We start from the raw sequence: 19,002 nt of genomic DNA, 5'->3' as shown, positions 1-19,002 counted from the left end.
GTAAAGTGTGTCATGCTGCTGTCTAAATGAAGAGGGCATCTTTAAAAGTGACACCACACAAACCTGCTTTTATTCACCTCTATAACAAATTAGCTCAGTTTAAATGTCAGGCTACAAAAGGGCTTCATCCATAGTCTCAATATCTACTGATTGTGAGAAAAGAATGGAAGGAAAGCTCTGAGTGCACTTTTCTTCAGCACCTTCCAACATGGTACCTGGGTTTTTGGACAGAATTTCATAAATGGAACAAATGAAGAATAATGATCTTTCTGTTAGCTCTATGCCATTATAGCCCCATCAAGTTTAAGATAAGTAAGATTATAAGATTTAGACACTCCTTGTGGAGGAACTGGCAAGTAGATTATTCTGCCTGCTTAAAAATAGTTTCAGTTTTGATCTGAGGCGTATCTGTGTGCATGTATATGAGGGGGGGGTGGCAGAATCTGGGTGGCAGTTTCCCTCCTTTTGTCTTCCACAGTAATGCTTTCCACCTGTGCTTTTAACATCCAGATGCTACCATATTTTAATTATACTGATTAATGTCTGCATGAGAATTAAAATGATAAACCAACCTTCTCTCAAATTAGGCAAGTCAATCTGCTTAAAGGCAGAATGGTGAAATAGGACACCAGGCTAAAATCATTTAAGAGATGGAAATGTCTTCATTTGTTTTTGTTTGTGTGCTTTTAATTAAAGGTGACAGAACCACCCTTTACTACCAGTGCAGCAAGCGTGATGTGCAAAGATGAATGCGTATACAGCTGCAAGTAGCATTGCTGTTTTTAACATTATTACTCTCACTGTTGGGGAAACATCTGTGGAAAATAAGAAGAGAGGGGAGTTATCTTAATAAAGCCGAAAAGAGATGCAGAAAGAAATCTTGCTCGTCTCCATCTTTGGAGAGCTTCAGGAAGAGGGCCAGGACTCTGTGTACTCTAGTTGTTTTGACCAGAGATTCCAAAAATACTCTGAAATATCTCCCAACATAGCCAAGTATTTCCCCTAAGGCTCTCTGACACACTTCTTTAGGAAAACACAAAATAAGAAAACAGGAAGACCTCTAACTCACCAAGTAATTTAATAAATTTCACCCCTGACCACCCACCTCCTATTTAGTCATTTTTCCTGAGTAGGGACATTTTTGAAGCAGAGGGGTGAGGACCACCTTTGGCACTGGTGACCTGCCTTGAAGGTTTTTGAGTCCCTGATCCTCAGCTCTGTCATCTAAAAATGGAGATCTCACCACTTCTTAGGTATGTCATAGGATTAAATGATATAAGGCAGATCAAAGTGCCTTGAACATTTCTGTATACTGATCTACTGTGAGTTTGTAGAGATAAAGATCCCAAAACGTTTTGTGCTTCAAAATATGAGGAAGTAAATATTGCTTTTTCATTCCAGTATTTTATCTTATCTGCATCACTGCCTTCTCCACTCTTTTTAAGCACTATTTGCCAAGAGCTTTCTTCTTAGAGTGCATCAATGTCAAATAAAAATTCCACACAAAACTTGTTTATATTAGTCTGATGCTAGTGGATAAAGACAAGGTCATCAGTTTGGGGTAACTTTTATAACATCACAGGCTCTTGTTTTTAAGATCTCTGTTACTGACAAAGGGTGTGTGTGTGTGTGTGTGTGTGTGTGTGTGTTTGAGAGGAGCAAGAGAGAGATGAGAGAGAGAGCACACCTTTGAGAAGAGCTCCTCAAATCAGAAATAAGATTACTTCCAGGAGTTCCCATTGTGGCTCAGCAGTAATGAGCCCAGCTAGTATCCATAAGGATGTGGGTTCAATCCCTGGCCTTGCTCAGTGGATTGAGGATCTGGTGTTGCCATGGGCTATGGTATAGGTCACAGACATGGCTCAGATCCTGCGTTACTGTGGCTGTGGTGTAGCTGGCAGCTGTAGCTCCAATTCAACCCCTAGCCTAGGAATTTCCATATGCTGTGGATGTGACCCTAAGAAAAAGCACACACACACAAAAGATTACTTCTGAGAATAAGATAAATGTTTAACGCTAACAGTGATGGTAAGCATGGATGCCATCCATTGTGTGCCTAATATGCATGCTACCTAGAAAGAGATTACAATGTAGAAGTATAAAATAGACAAGTAAACCCAGCAATTACCACGTAAGCACCATGATAATGGATTGAGTGGTCATGGATAATTTCTCAGTAAAAGTGTTGCATAAGGTAACTCCTTGATGGATAATTGGGTGATGGAGATATATGCGGAGTGGGAAAGTAAGCATGCAAGGGTGGGAATGGATTGGAGGAAAAAAGGATAGGCTCGGGGATAGCTTACAGGTTAAAAAATGTTTTTAAGTAACTTCATACATTGCAGCATAGCTGGAAGGTTTAAATTACCCTTTCACATCTTTTATACATTTTCATATTTTCCTACATAAATGCAAACCACTACATCTTTACATATGTATTGCTTGGACCCAAAACCCAATTCATGACTGCCAACTCCTCCACATACAGGCAACAAGAAAAAGGGCAAATACCACATAGCTGTGACATCCAAAAAAGGCTTCCTTCTATTAAATGCAACCATGAAATGATAGGGTTTAACAAAGATTCATTGAAGTCTCATCTTTCCAGCACAATGAAAGTTTAAATAGATTCTAGCTCCATTCAATCTCAGCTACAGGGCAATCATAACTGTAACTAACTCCTACGTCTTTCATCTTTTGACAATGAAATTAAAATATTGCTTCATGCTACAGTAGGAAAGTACACTCTAAAATAAATACTCCCAAAGTTGAAATAAAACTGAAAATAACAGCAGTGCCTTTCTGAGACAGTGGGCGGCAATGTTAATGAATGGAAGCTTTGCATACAAATAGAATAAACACACACTGATTTGGAATGAATATGGAAAGAAGGTTTAAATTAAACTATGGACAATAGATAGTTCAGAATCAAAGGCCACAAGTAACCAATTTAGGTAAAAAGAAGAATTTATGTCCTAAAGGCATGCATACAATGGGACAGATGGAAGAAAGAGCCATTCATCAAAGATGCCCAATTTCAGAAAAGTTAATGAAACTTGGGCCTTACTATACACGGTCAGTGGAGAAGGATCATTTTAGAACCTTAAGTTCTCCCTGCTCCTAGTTTGGATGGATGGGAATCCTCAGGGTACTGGAATTTCCAAACTGTATCCCTTAAAGAGAATGGGTGGCTTTGCAAGCCAAGGCAAGAAATCAGCTTGTTTTCAGCCTGGTGTTATCTGTGTTTGTGCTACTGATGATGAAATAGTGACCTCATATTTCTGTAAATTTGGCCCTTTGATTTTTTTCCTGCAGTGTTGGCCCCAAAAGTCTCCAACAAAGAGTTGAATATCTGCTCTTAATTTTAGTCATCCCACAAGTCTACCCATCCCATTTTGCCAGTTATAAAGCCTGTCCCATTTAGCTCATGCAACTCCTCCCTTTTATCTACTGTGTTCATCCTTTCTTAGGAATCCAATTTTAACCCAAAGGAAACTTAGTAATATTTGGAATAGGCAGCTGTTTTAATAACTCTTTAGAGATAATCATCTCTTACATCACTTGACATTTCCTTTTCCTTGAATGTTTCCTCTCTAGATTTTGGGTCCTCCAAATATCCCAATTCAATCACTCATCCTCCTTTACATAAATAAAAATAAAATCAAAAACATGAGAAATGCTGTTCTAGCAGATTATTATATTATCCACTAAGAAAATCTGCTTGTCCTTTGGGAACAAGCTCATGGTATAAAATATATACCATTACTTTATTTTTCAGCTTTCTTTTTTGGGGGTCATTAAAAAAAAGACAAAATCTCAACAGATAAAAAAACAGTAACTGATCTAGATTTATGTCAGCAGTATATGAAACCAAAATGGGTTGAAACAAAACCAAAACCCAAAACGCTCAAAAGTGAAGTATGTAACTAAGAGCAAAAGCTAGACTGGAGAGCTAGACTGCAGTTTACAGTGAAATTAAAAACTGGAGGAATTCTTTGGGGAATAGAAACGGTTGAAATACTAGAGCAGATTCCAACCTGCTTGCTATGAAAAATCCTAGCTTTGCCTATAAGTAGATCCATGGTTCTTCCCATGCAGGGGAGATGTGGTCTTCCACCCCAGGGAGAATAATGGTTAGGTTTCTTAACTCTCATAACAGAATGTCAACAGCACCATCTGCTCATCTGGCTTCCAAAAGACGCATATGGATTCATCTTCTTTCCTAGATTTTCCTCTCGCTTTGGGGCTTTTCCCTTCTGTTTGGTCCTTGGTATGCACTCCTAAGTTTGCCAAATGCACACTGGAGGCCACTGAAGACTCTTTGCTGAAGAACAGCCTGGTAATGAATTCTTATCTATCAGGAAGATTTCCTTAAAAAACAAAAAAACAAAAAACTCTGCAGTGTATTCAACTTGCACAGCCCCAATTATACACCTCAGACTGTGGTAATTTAGAAGTTATTTCAAAATGAAGATCTTTATTAATAAATACTACTTGCTTAAAGCTCAAATATTGGAATATATCCTTTATACCAAATTGCAATCTCATGTGTCTTTATCTACTTGTATTAATTGAAACAGAAGGGTCTGGGTCTCACTCGTCATTCAGAACCACCAAAAAACCTCTGGAAGCAAACATTTTTGTCGTTTTTGCTCCACATAGGTTTAAAGTGTGCTCTGACAGCATGGTGCTGCTACAACCAACATGTGGCTGGGCATTATGAACAATTAACTGGGAGTGCAGAAAGAAACATAGATTAAAGAAAGAGAATAATTTCTTAAAGAATATATAAAGTCTGTCATTTTGTCATGGCTCAGCATAAAAGAATCCAACTAATATCCTTGAGGATGTGGGTTTGATCCAGTTTCTGTGGCTGTGGTGTAGGCCAGCCTCTGTAACTCCGACCCCTAGCCTGGGAACTTCCATATGCCATGGGTGTGGCCCTAAAAAGCCAAATACAAATGGCTTTATATATTATTTATATATAAATTCGAATCCCATTTGAAATGTAGTATTTTGGAAGAACATTAGTGAGGACCTCTGGAGCTAATTAGCTCAGTGACTTTGGGTGAGACATAACCTAGATTTATGTAAAATTAGAACTATGAGTGAGAAAACTAAGGTTGAGAAGGATGAGAAGTAATTGCAAAGAAGTCGTACATAAATTCTGAATATATGAACATTAACTGAATGATAGAAGAAAAATAATAAAGACCATATTATGAATCTCTGTTTAATTTTCTATCTTCTCCACAAGATTGTAAATCCATGAGGCAGAGATAACATCTATCTTGATCATCATTTTATCTCCTGTGCCTAGTACAGTGCGGATTAAGCACTGAAAGAAAGACTAAATGAGTTTTAACCATATTATCTGGTACTATGTTACCATGATGGTCTTGTCTTTCAGTTCTTTGTTAATATAATAGATGCATTTGTACTGTCTCTAACATAAAAATGGGAAAGGATGACACTGGTAATGGTTGAATATGAAAAGAGGTTAAATCTTGTATAAGAAATAAATTTCTTAAAATATTATTAATGGGAAAATTAGCATAAACTCTTTCATTATACTGAGAATGAATACACATCACAAAGAAAGTTTCAATGTTTAGTTAAGAACAAATTAAATAAAAATATAATATATACAAATATATTCCAAAAGGGATAAATTGGGAGTTTGGGATTAGTAGATATAAACTTCTATACATAAAATAGATAAACAACAAGGTCCTATTGTATAGCAAAGGGAACTATATTCAAATCCTATAATAAATAATGATGGAAAAGAATATGAAAAAGAATATATATATATATACACACACATACATATGTGTTATATATAAAAAGATTTTCCATTTAATGAACATGGATTACCAAAGTCAGTAAAATTTCTCAATAATCTGTGTGATAGATACTATACCCATTTTAAATAAGACAATTAAAACATGGGGAAATTAAGCGACTTATTTAAAGTAACATAAGCTGTAAACAGGAAAATTGAGATGTGAGCCTGCTACTAATGGTTTTCATGTCAGCCCTCTTTCTACTACACATCTCACATTAATTGAAAGCCCACCAATTACCAGATGTTGAACTGAGCACTTCCTGAGAAGGAAAGAAAATTGAACACTAATATCAATAAGAGATGTTTCCCTCCAACAAGTGTAAACAATGCTGGATAAAAATACATTTTTATCCTGAAGAAAAATCAATGTTTTTTTAGGGGTCTAGGTTCTATTTATAATAAAGGAATTATATGGAAACCAACAAAAATTAATTCCTTAAAATTTAATGCCTGGTGAAAGTTCATAATTTTTCTAAAAAATTTTATGGCCACACCCCACGGCATAGGGAAGTTCCCAGGCCAGGGACTAAATCCAAACACAGCTGCAACCTACACAGTAACTGAAGCAATATTAGATCTTTTAACCCACTGTACTAGGCCAGGGGTTGAATCCATGTCCCCACAGCCCACCAAACCACTGCAGCCATATTCCTAACCTACTGCACCATGGCAGGGACTCTGAAAGTTCAAAATAGCTAACAGGATGAGTAATAGTGCATGACTATCAATGGTATGGAAATGCCTAGAGAGAAAAATCATGTCCTGATAAGACAGAAGGCTTACAGAATCTCTCAGATGTGTGGCGTTGATGATACATTAATGTTCATTGAGTTAAGACCACTCTTCCTCTACTTTGGCATCTTCATGTTTAGTAGGGGACAGCAGAGCCACCAGTGATGTAAGGTTCTGCTTAGACTTCACTAAAGGTAAGAAAGGGAGTTGAGTTTTATAAGCTAACCCTTCAGCATGAAGGGAGAGGTCCTAAGTCAGCAGGACTTTCATTCATCAAGAACCACTATCTTTAAAACTTCCGAAGAATTATGAAAACATTTATAATGTCCCATTGTTATTCCCTGATTTTATTACCATGGGATAAGCAGAAAATCTTTCAAGTACAAAGGTTCTGTTCTTTCAAATACATAAAGAAAGAGGCAGCTAAAGAGACTTTTCTGTTTAACACTAGGCTTGGGGAAGAAAATAGAAGATTAAAAAGAAGAAAATCTCTAAGAGACTTCTTGGTTGAGTATAGCCATCTAGTAAATTTCTGGGACTCCTGGACAAGATAGAAAGAATGAGTAAAATAATCAGGAAACCCTTCCCGTCAAAGCCCTGAGCCTGGGTAGCAGAATTATCTGAGATGATTTACATGCACTATTTTCTTTTTTAATTAGAAAAACTGTGAAGTTTATCTTTCAATGATATAGAGCAATGGTCCTTATCTAAGGACAATTTTGAGATCCTGGAGACATCTGACAATGTTCGTAGACATTTTTGGTTGTCACAACTTGGGAGTGGGGGCAGGTATGACAGTGCTGATATGACAGACATGGATGTTGCTAAACAACCTACAATGCACAGGACAGTTCCTAGAACAAATAACTAACCAGCCCCAAATAGTGCCAAGGTTGTGAAACCTTAGAGTAGAGCAGGGATTAGAACTGAATCAAATCTTTTTCATAGAGTTTTTTCAGATTTCTTTGATATATACGACTCAAACAAAGCCTATCTAGCAAACTTCAGGAGTGACCTTGTTACAAGGTGCATCATTTGTCAGCATCAAATTCATAATCCTCTTTCTTATTCAAAATCTACCATTAGTTATTTCTCCCCCAAAAGGCTTCTACAATTTAACAGTCACGACATGTTATGGCTGTGAAATAGATGTCCCTATCATCCTGCTTTGGATGGGAAAAGAAACATTCTGCAGTGTTTATAAGTCATAAAGAATTCTAAATTTCTCCCACTCAACACATTCAGGCAAAATGATGATATAATTTCTGTGCTGGGTGGCACTCTTTCATACCATTATGTGTCTTGTGAACGAACCGTAGGTAATGCACTATCTTCCTTTAATCAAATCTGCATTGTAATTTTTATAAAAAAATCAATTAAAGGCAAGAAGCAATTACTTATTTTTTATCACAGCATAATTTACTTTCCCAGAACAGCAGGATGAAAATGTGAGGAAAGATCTCATCTATGTCAATGTATTTAAATAAAGTATGCATATTTTTAAAAGAAATGCAAAGGAAACCCATCAAATGTGCAATATATCACCTACACATAATTCTCCATCCACATTAACATTATGGATATGGTAATATGGTTTAATAGCAGAAGCCTAGAATTTTTTTAACTTAAAAAATATATCCAATATTATGCCTGAATGCCTTTCTCAGACTCTTACAGTAAAAATACAATTAGGCAACAATTTGTTCATCAACCTCATCAAATCAGTTTTATGAATGACCCACTTAGGTATCAAATAAACCCTAAAAGGTAATTTCTTCCAAGCCTCACAAATTCATCCTTCTTTATATTTTCATACCTATCTCTAGTCATTATGATCATCAAAGAATTTTATTAACTATTTGCTTAGTTCAGATTTATGTTAGTTTAAGAGACTAATTCCATGTCCTTCCAGCTGGGCTCTCCAGTCTTCTCACCCATTCATCTTATATTGTGGATCAGTGGTTTCCAAACTTGAGCCAACATCAGATCACGTGGATGTCTTATTTAAGTAGGTGTGGGGGATCCAAAAATTGGCAATTCTAACAAGATCTCCAGTGATGCTCATGCTACTGGTCTAGGAACCACGCTTTAAAAAGCCAATTTTCATCATTATGCAGTAATTTATATGCACTCTTTCCCACTCAGAGGCATTAGTTTATTTTTCTCTTTTACATTTATGTTAGTAGTTTCTTTCCTCATTAGGAAATTAAGATCAATCCTCTCCCACCTGGATAATTGCACTTTGTTCCTCCCCCACCCCTTTCCCTCTTTCATCTAACATTTTCTCTCTCTCTTCCTCCTTTCCTTTCTTCTTCCCTCCTTTCCCGTATTCCTTCCTTCCTCCCTCTTTTTCATCCTCCTCAAATCCCTCCTTTTTCTCCTCCTCTCGTTCTCCTGTCTGATTTTGTATCTTTTTGTATGTTGTTTCTTAGACCATTCTATTACTCTGATCTCTTTCAACTCCACATTCAAAGGTCACCTTTGCCATGAAACCATCTCTGATTCACCTTACTTAATATATATCTCTCCTCCATAGTCAAACATTCAATACTCATGAATTTACTTTTTAAGACACTACTTTGTACTCCTTGGTACATTTGTGTATGCCTATGATATATAGCCATAATTATACTACTATATTGTTTATCATACATATTATTCCTTGTTCAGGACAATGCCTGCTAGAATGACTGGATCACAATATGTACATAATGAGTATGGCTAGCAAAATAGTACAGTGAGTTGGGGTCTGCAAAGCAGTATTCTCTTAGTCAATGACCCAGGGTTCAAAAGATATCTAATTAGCACTACAACCAAAGCCACCAGCCAAGCCTAGAGGAAATCAGCTCCAAAACACAATGCTGCTTTATTTTCCCCAGGGGCTGCTGATAAATTTTATTAAGGGGAAACTATATGGAAGAAAGGTTAAATGAGCTTGGTCTGTTGTGAGGCTGACTACAGGTCTATCTCTAACGGGGATTTCCCAAACTATTTTAAGCATGTTTCAAAGGTCCTAAAATGGCCACTAATGATAGAAGAAGGAAAACCACCTAAAATTAATTTGCATGCTTCTGTAATAGCTGAGTTTGCTGTAATTCATAAATGAGAAATTTTTTAAACTCCTCTGCCTTATTTGCTATGTCACTCAGTTCTGAACAAAAGCAATTCTGGAATTAAGACCTTCTGGCCACATAGATGATGTAGATGTCATAAAAAGTAGAACACCAGGAGAGGGGTTCAAAGGCTGATCAAAGTTTCCTTGGTGTTCTTCCCTCCTGCTCCCACCCTCTCTCTAAGATCTAGATGACTAAAAGAAGAGAACTCCTCTGAGGGCTACAGGAAAAGTTCACATTGTCAGTAGTTGTTAAAAAGTTTGGCTTTCCCCAGGTGCTTCCAAATAAATAAAGAAACAGCAACTCTTTGAATGTGAAAGAATTTATGTGAAGGTACAGGCATTTATTTTATTTTATTTTTTCATTTTATTTTTTTAATTTAATTTAATTTTATTTTTTATTTCCCCAATACATTATTATTTTTTTTCTAGGGTACCTCATGGCGACCCCGTTACACATACATGTATACATTCTTTTCTCTCACATTATCATGCTCCATCATAAGTGACTAGACAGAGTTCCCAGTGCTATGGGCATTTATATTTAAACGGTGCTGATCAGATTTAAAAGCCCCATATCATAGTTACTCCACATTAATAATCAATTTTCTACTTCAACTTCTTTACTTATATCCATGTCATAAATCCATATGTTTGTGGGTCTTTTAGTGTGTTTGTTCTTTTCCTGATTGGTTCTTAATTTGATTTATTTGTTACACAGAAGCTTAGGCTGCAGATTTTTTCTTATCATTTCTAAATCACAGACTTAATACTAAGAATGCAGTAATGGCACTTACAACGAATTCTGAGTTTAGTTAGACAGTGGTTCTCACCAGAGGAGACTTTGTCCCCCAGGAGGTATCTGACAATGCCTAACAACATACTGGCTCTAACAAAGGATAAATGGGTTTCTACTGGTATCTAGTAAGTAGAGGCCAGAAGGGTTGGTGAACATTTATTTTTTAAATTTTTATTACAGTTGAATTACAATGTTTCTTCAATTTCTGCTATATAGCAAAGTGACCCAGCCATTCTTTTTTGTTTGTTTCATACTATCTTCCATCATGTTCTAACCCAAGAACCTACACACAGTTCCCTGTGCTATACAGTAAGACCTCCACTACTTATCTGCTCTAAATGTAATAGTTGGCATCTACTAACCCCAAATTCCCCATCCATCCTCTTATCTCCCTCTTTCCTCTGGCAAACACAAGTGTGCTCTCCATGTCCATGATTTATTTCTGTTTTGTAGATAGAATCATTTGTGCTATATTTTAGATTCCACATATGTAATATCATATGGTATTTGTCGCACAGCACCTACTGCAGCAAAGAATTAACCAGCCACAAATGTAAATAATGAGGAGGGTACATCAGAGCCTCAGGTACATCACAGGCACTACAGGAACACTAGCTTCCATTAGTTCAAATACATCTTAGCTACAAGTTTTTGTCATAGAAAGTGATCCTTCTAAGGTAAACCTTCTCTCTGATAATGTCCAGAAATTCCTAGTGTAAGCTAAGAGAACAGGTTTTTTTTTTTTTTTTGTATATAAATGTGTTAAATAATCACTTTCCTCTGCCCATATGCGAATTCAACTATTTCAATGTTTCCTTGATATGTATTTAAGGGGGGCTGTGCATTAAAAACAGATATATCTTATTATTCCAAAAAATATTTACCAGAAACAATAAAGCAAGCCCTAGTTGACTAAGATACAATAAACCATTTATTTAAAGAGAAGGAATAATAAAAAGGGATACAGGACAAAAACTATAAGCTTGGAATTCCCACCGTGGTACAGTGGAAACGAATCCGACTAAGAACCATGAGGTTGCGGGTTCGATCCCTGGCCTTGCTCAGTGGGTCAAGGATCCAGTGTTGCTGTGAGCTGTGGTGTAGGCCGGCGGTTACAGCTCTGATTAGACCCCTAGCCTGGGAACCTCCATATGCCATGGGTGTGGCCCTAAAAGGACAAACAAACAAACAAAAATCTATAGATAAATAAGTCACATTTAACCTCTCAGAAGACTCCAATAGCAGTAAAAATTATTTCCGAGCTTTGTCATTTTGACTTAGACAATTTAGATCATTTAAATCCCAAACAAATCCCCAAATATTTTCCTTAATATCAAGTCAAAATACATATATTATTTGAAAACTACTTTGCATAAATGGAATACATTTCTTTTCTTAACCAGAACCAGGGACTGCTTCTTAAATCTGCTTTTTCTCAAATATTAGAGTACTAACAAATATTTTATATAAGCAATTGAGTTTCAGCACCTTATGAAAAAAGGAGTGATAACTTTATATGTGTCTCTCTGATCCAGGCTTATTTTCTAAGCCACCCATGGACTGCTGAAACTCTGACTCAGCAAGTTAACATTGTGCATTCTATCTTTACCAAGAAAACTGGAACACTTAGGAGGGAAACCTAAATGAGGACAACAGTTTCCCAACAAAATAAAGTCCGTGGAGCATGTACTGATTGATATTTATTATAAATTGGTTAGGTCATCTCAGATACTCCTCAAAGGTTAATTCTGTGTCTCAAAGGCTGTAAAATTACATCAATCTAGATGAACTCTTCTCTGAATGGTAGGTTACAAAGCCATTGAAGAAAATATCTAAGTATGAAATAAATTCAAATTTTAACTTATAATATCTTAACATAAGAAGATCTTAATAAAATAATCTGAGAAGCATTTTCTACACTGACACTTTAGTTGTTGGCAGCAATTACTAAAATTTTGGTATTTTTGGAGTTCCCATTGTGGCCCAGTGATATCAAAGCCAACTAATATCCATGAAGGTGCAGGTTCCATCCCTGGTTTCACTCGGGGTTAAGGAGCTGGTGTTGGCATAAGCTGTGGTATAGGTCACAGACGCGGTTCGGATCCTACGTTGTTTTTTCTGTGGTATAAGCCAGCAACTGTAGCTCCAATTGAACCCCTATCCTGGGAGTGTCTATATGCTGCTGATGCAGCCCTAAAAAAGCAAAAAATAAATAAAGAGAAAAGGTGGTACTTTTACTTCTTTATTGGTATAATGAAGGTACAATTATAACTGTCTATCCATCTAACCTGGTAACTTTTTCTTTTGTGGGGCTCGAAGAAACTAATATAGATTAATTTCCCCTGTTCTTTTACATGTGAAATGATACTAAAAATAAGTTTGATAAATAAATGAGTTATTTTTGTACTTTGTCCCAAGAAAGATAATAAGTTTCAGCACAATCTTGTCCTATGCTTAGATTCCTATAAGAAGTGATTTTTGAGATTATAGTTTAAGTAAAGGCAAAAATTTTACTGCTATAATGATGGCAAAGTTGAAAAGTACATTGATCTAAGGAAATACCATCCTTGGCAGGGTAAGTCAGGGTAAGTCCTGAGCCAAAAAACAGGAAGAGGGAGGTGTGAGAAAGCTCCAGCAAAGCCACCTGAAATATGAAGCAAGTTGGGAGGAAGTGTTCAGCGAATAATATTAGTTTAGGAAATACTTGCTGGGATTAATCACCAATCCTAATTTTGTAACATTTCAAGATATCCTAAAGAAGGTCCTCTGTGGTGCTTCGGTTAACAATCTGGCATTGCTGCAGTTGTGCCACAGGTTGCAGCGGCAGCGTGGTTCTATACATGGCCCAGGAACTTATTTATGCCATGGGTGAGGCCAAAAAAATTAAAAAAGTATTTTCAGATTCACACGTACACTTGCACAATATACTCGCATGCATAAGAATTTAATTATTTTTCTTTTTCATGTCCACACCCACTTCATACAGAAGTTTCCAGGCCAGGGATTGAATCCAAGCCACAGCTGGGACCTGAGCCTCAGCTGCAATGATGCTGGACCCTTTAACCCACTGTGCAAGGCTAAGGATTGAACCCGTATTTCTACAGTGACCTGAGCCACTGCAGTCAGAGTCTTAACCCACTGTGCCACAGAAGGAACTCAAAGAATTTAACTTTTTATTTGAATTTATTTACATTTAAAAGATGCTATGTATGTAGTTTACAGAAATAAATGACAGAAGCGGTTTCACAAAATGAACATCAACCAATCATAATTATACAAAAAAGTCACTATTTTATGATCCTGACTTTTGAGCAGGAATACAGACTCTTTTGTCATTTTACCAATTTACCCTCACCCACTGCTTGCATAGGCTTCAAAGATATTTTGACTTTGCAAGGTATGTAAGCACAACATCAGAATTGATAAAGAATTTTCTTGAGTGGCTTCCATTAAACTAAATTAATTGCTTAATTTTCCACACAGCAAAGTTACATTTCCAATTTTTAAGTTTTCCTTATTCCTTAAGTTACTTTCTATGTATACACTTTATAACAAATTTAATTCACAAATTAGTTTTATTTATATCAAAAAATTTAATTATTATTATATTTGGCATTGTGATATTTTTGCTATAGTTGTCTTTAACATTGCTAATAAATTCAATTTTTCTGTGTCAAATTTTTCAGATATCAGTTTTTGTTCAATATTTAAAGTTACCTATGATAAGTGTTATTTGGTTTTAATAATTTATATGTGGTTATGTCTAACAGCAGTATTTAATGTGATTTTTTTTCTTGGAGAAAAGGGTTTGGTTAAAGTTCCTGATTTTATATATATTTCTTGAGAAAAAAAATCTAAAATTAAAAATTTCTGTTCTGCAAAAGAATGGCAAGAGAATAAAGAGACAAGCCACAGAATGAAATAAAATATTTTCAAAAGACATATTGGATAAAGGACTGTTATCTGAAAGAAACAAAATAACTCTTAAAAAGACAACAAGAATGCAAGCAGATTGAAAAAAAGGCTAAAGACCTTAATAGACACTTCTTATATACCTCAGAATGTGACCTTATTTTGAAATACATCTTTACACAGATAGTCGATTTTAAATGAGGTCATTAGTGTGGGCACTAATCTAATATGATTGTTGTCCTAATAACAAGAAGATATCTGGACACAAAGACAGACAGGGAGGGGAGACAATATGAAGGCATACAGGGATAAGGTCAATTGAAGGTCAAGGACTGGAGTGATACACCTACCAGACATGGAACACACCAAAGATCACCCCCAAACAGCCAGATGCTAGAAAGAGGCAAAAAATGATTCCCCTACAGGTTTAATAGGAAGCAGGACCCTGCTTTGATTGATTTCAAATTTCTAGTCCCCAGAGATAATATAACAAATTCTGTTCTTTAACCCACCCAGGCTTTGGGGCTCTCCTGCGGCAGCTCTAAGGGGAAAAAAATGCACAGCTTTTTCCAGTGGTAAAATTCTAAAACAGTAAGAATAAAAAACCTACTTTTTTGCTTATTCTTCTTATAAAATCTGTCAGAGACTCATTTCCTCTGATTTGATTACATTTACATACAATTTTAATTAAAGAACTAATAAATGTTTCAAGTACAGGAAAAAAATATACTTAATGAAGAGCTTCTCAATGATGATGATTTGACAAGTCTTTTTGGCAGGCAAACTTCATTGACATATTTATTTTTTCTGTTCTAAAATCAGAGAAAACTAAGGGAGATACTCGTTCAAATGCCATCATCAACTGAGCAATGAATCCTTCACCATTGTAAGTAGAAGCTCATAGATGTCTTTTCCACAGTATCTTCAGTAGATCCTCCCATTTATTAATCATTTAAAGAGTAGAGAATAATAATTTTCACCCCTTTGCAATTTCAATGTATAATTTGTGCAGTTACTCAATGTGCAATATTTTCTAAGTGGTTTCAACGCTGACAATTCCCTTGAGTTCTTTTCTTTGGCAGACAAAATGAATTTGGGAAGATTTCATAACAATAGCCTTGCAAATAAGGATAGTAAGCTTAATAAAGCATGTTGTTTGAGGTCAGGATTGCTGAATGCTATTCCTTGCATCATCTGCAGATGTATAAAATCAGGAGGGACACTTACATAGAAGATTGTAAGTGGAATGTTCATATAACTAAGCAATTTCTTCTCTGAACTTAAGACATTGCTTTTAAAAACAACATGCACTTTTAACACAGTTCTTATTTTCTTGATGATAACCCAGGGCTTTGATATTTTTGTTATTCTTTGGGGCTTCTGGACTGGGCCTTTGACACATGAACATGTCCCATACCAAATCTTTCCGACAAATTTCAATTTTTTTTACTGTACTTTCTTTTACATTGTCTGAGAAGGTATTTCAAGCATAATCCATTATTCAAGCCCTTGAAATAGCCACAGTAGAAAATGAGGAAGATAAGAAAATATCACTATGATTCTTTTACTGAGACATTCTCCTACTTTCTCCCCTTTCAAACAGCAAATTGGTTCTACAGATGAAATGAGTGTTAAAAATATATTACCAATTACAAAAAGACTGAGGTGCCAGTTTTCTAAAAAACCGTATTGATTATCAGCATCAAGATTGCTTTGCTCACATATGTGTTCAGTGAACCATGGGATCCTAGCGGACCTTAATAAGCAAAGCTGAGCTTATAATAACAAAAGTTGCCATTTATTTAATTTTTTTCGCATGTAAAAAGATATTATCCAGTGCTTTGCTTGACCGTCTTAGTAGACTCATGAAGTACATATTTTTTTTTATAATTCTTTTTATTTTTTTCATTATAGCTGGTTTACAGTGTTCTGTCAATTTTCTATTGTACAGCATGATGACCCAGTCACACATACATGTATACATTCTTTTTTTTTCACTTTATCATGCTCCATCATAAGTGACTAGACATAGTTCCCAGTGCTACACAGCAGGATCTAATTGCTACTCCATTCCAAAGGCAATAGTCTGTATCTATCAACCCCAAACTCCCAATCCATCTGGCTCCATCCTCTTCCCTCTTGTCAACCACAAGTCTATTCTCTAAGTCCATGATTTTCTTTTCTGTGGAAAGATTCATTTATGCCATATATTAGATTCCAGATATAAGTAATATCATGTGGTATTTGTCTTTCTCTTCCTGACTTACTTCATTTAGTATGAGAGTCTCTAGTTCCATCCATGTTGCTGCAAATAGTGTTATTTTGTTCTTTTTTATGTCTGAGTAGTATTCCATTGTGTATATACACACACCACATCTTCCTAATCCAATCATATGTTGATGGACATTTCGGTTGTTTCCATGTCTTGGCTATTGTAAATACTGTTGCAACGAACAGGCGGGTGCATGTGTCTTTTTCAAGGCAAGTTTTGTCCGGATATATGCCCAAGAGTGGGATTGCTGGGTCATATGGTAGTTCTATGTATAGTTTTCTGAGGAACATCCATACTGTTTTTCACAGTGGTTGTACCATCTCACATTACATACTGTTTTGATTTGCATATCTCTAATAATCAGGGATGTTGAGCATTTCTTCATGTGACTCTTGGCCATCTGTATATCTTCTTTGGTGAAATGTCTATTCAGGTCCCTTGCCCATTTTTCAATTGGGTTGTTAGCTTCTTTGCTGTTCAGCTGTATAAGTTGTTTGTCTGTTTTAGAGATTAAGCCCTTGTCAGTTACATCATTTGAAATTATTTTCTCCCATTCTGCAAGTTATCTTTTTGTTTTATTTTTGGTTTTCTTTGCTGTGCAAAAGCTTATCAGTTTGATTAGGTCCCATTGATTTATTTTTGCTTTCATTTCTGTTGCTTTGGGAGACTGACCTGAGAAAAACAGTTGTAAGGTTGATGTCAGAGAATGTTTTGCCTATGTTCTCTTCCAGGAGTTTGATGGTGTCTGCTTTTACATTTAAATCTTTAAGCCATTTTGAGTTTATTTTTGTGCATGGTGTGAGGGTGTGTTCCAGTTTCATTGATTTGCATGCAGCTGTGCAGGTTTCCCAGCAATACTTGCTGAAAAGACTGTTTTTTCCCCTTTTATATTCTTGCCTCCTTTGTCAAAGATTAATTGACCATAGGTGTCTGGGTTTATTTCTGGGTTCTCTATTCTGTTCCATGGGTCTGTATGTCTGTTTTGGTACCAGTAGCACACTGTCTTGATGACTGTGGCTTTGTAATATTGCTTGAGGTCTGGGAGAGTTATGCCTCCTGCTTCGTTTTTGTTCCTCACGACTGCTTTGGCAGTTCTGGGTCTTTTGTGGTTCCATATAAATTTTTGGATTGTTTGTTCTAGTTCTGTGAAAAATGTCATGGGTAATTTGATAGGGATTGCACTGAATCTGAAGACTGCTTTGGGAAGCATTGCCATTTTTATAGTATTAATTTTTCCAACCCAAGAACATGGAATATCTTTCCATTTCTTTGCATCTTCTTTAATTTCCTTGATTAATGTTTTATAGTCTAAGCATATAAGTCTTTCACCACTTTGGTCAGGTGTATTCTCAGGTATTTGAGTTTTTGGGGTGTGATTTTTAAAGGGTATTGAATTTCTGTATTCCTTTTCTAATATTTCATTGTTAGTATACAGAAATGTGACTGATTTCTGAATGTTAACCTTATATCCTGCTACTTTGCTGAATTTGTTGAAGAGATGAAGTACATATTTTCCAATTTCACATGTGAGGAATGTTATCCACAAAGCTATATAAGAAATACATATCAGTGGCAAAATCTGAAGTTTAGTCTTTCAGAATCCAAAGTCTGGACCTTTTTCAAACATGTCACCTTAATTTCTACAATGACACTTTTGACCATTGCAATGAAGTCAGCACATACTCTTTAACACTATGAGTACAGTTAATACTGTTTACTTTGAATAAAAATAAGAGGAAGTAAAACTATAAGACCATCTTCAAGTAAAATGAGGAATACCTATGTTTGTCCTTTTCGGTTGCTTCTTTTTCTAATTCCATCCTCTTGACCCCCACCACTAAATCAAAAACTTTTGCTTCCATCTTTGGATGTGTGGAGGAGCCCCTATGCTTTTCTCCCATTCATCTATCAAAATTTCTTCTCTCTCCAGCCAATTCCCCTCCCCACTAAAAACTGCAATATCAGCAGTTGTTACCCAGTGACTGAATCTGTGAATTTAAGTTCCCTTGTTTCTCTTGGGCCAGTGTATACATGTAAGAAGAAGCAGTGAAATATAACAAAGAGGGCAGGCTTTAGGGCCAGACTCTTGGAATTTGAATCTCTGTTCTGCCTCTCATTTGCCATGTCACTTGGTGAACTGCCTAAGCCACTTTGTGCCACTTTTTATTATTTGTAAAGTAGTGCCTATCTCAAAGGCTTATTTTGAGAAATAAATGAGATCATATATGTGAAATGCTTAGAATAATGCCTGGCACATAGTAGGTAATATGTGTATTGGTTTGTCATTAGTATCCAAATGTATCTCCCATTAACTGGAAAAAAAATAA

The 19,002-nt window shown here is 36.0% G+C and overlaps 1 protein-coding gene across 1 annotated transcript in view; it reads right to left on the bottom strand.

Moving 5' to 3' along the window:
- Positions 1-19,002, bottom strand: part of NRXN1 (neurexin 1) — a 1,110,288-nt gene that overhangs the window by 857,080 nt on the left and 234,206 nt on the right. The window lies entirely within an intron of this gene.

This window comes from Phacochoerus africanus, chromosome 5, assembly GCF_016906955.1.
Source record: "Phacochoerus africanus isolate WHEZ1 chromosome 5, ROS_Pafr_v1, whole genome shotgun sequence".
Classification (NCBI taxonomy): Eukaryota; Metazoa; Chordata; class Mammalia; order Artiodactyla; family Suidae; genus Phacochoerus; species Phacochoerus africanus.
Note: the sequence above shows the minus strand (reverse complement) of the source record. Positions and strands in the feature narration are given on the sequence as shown.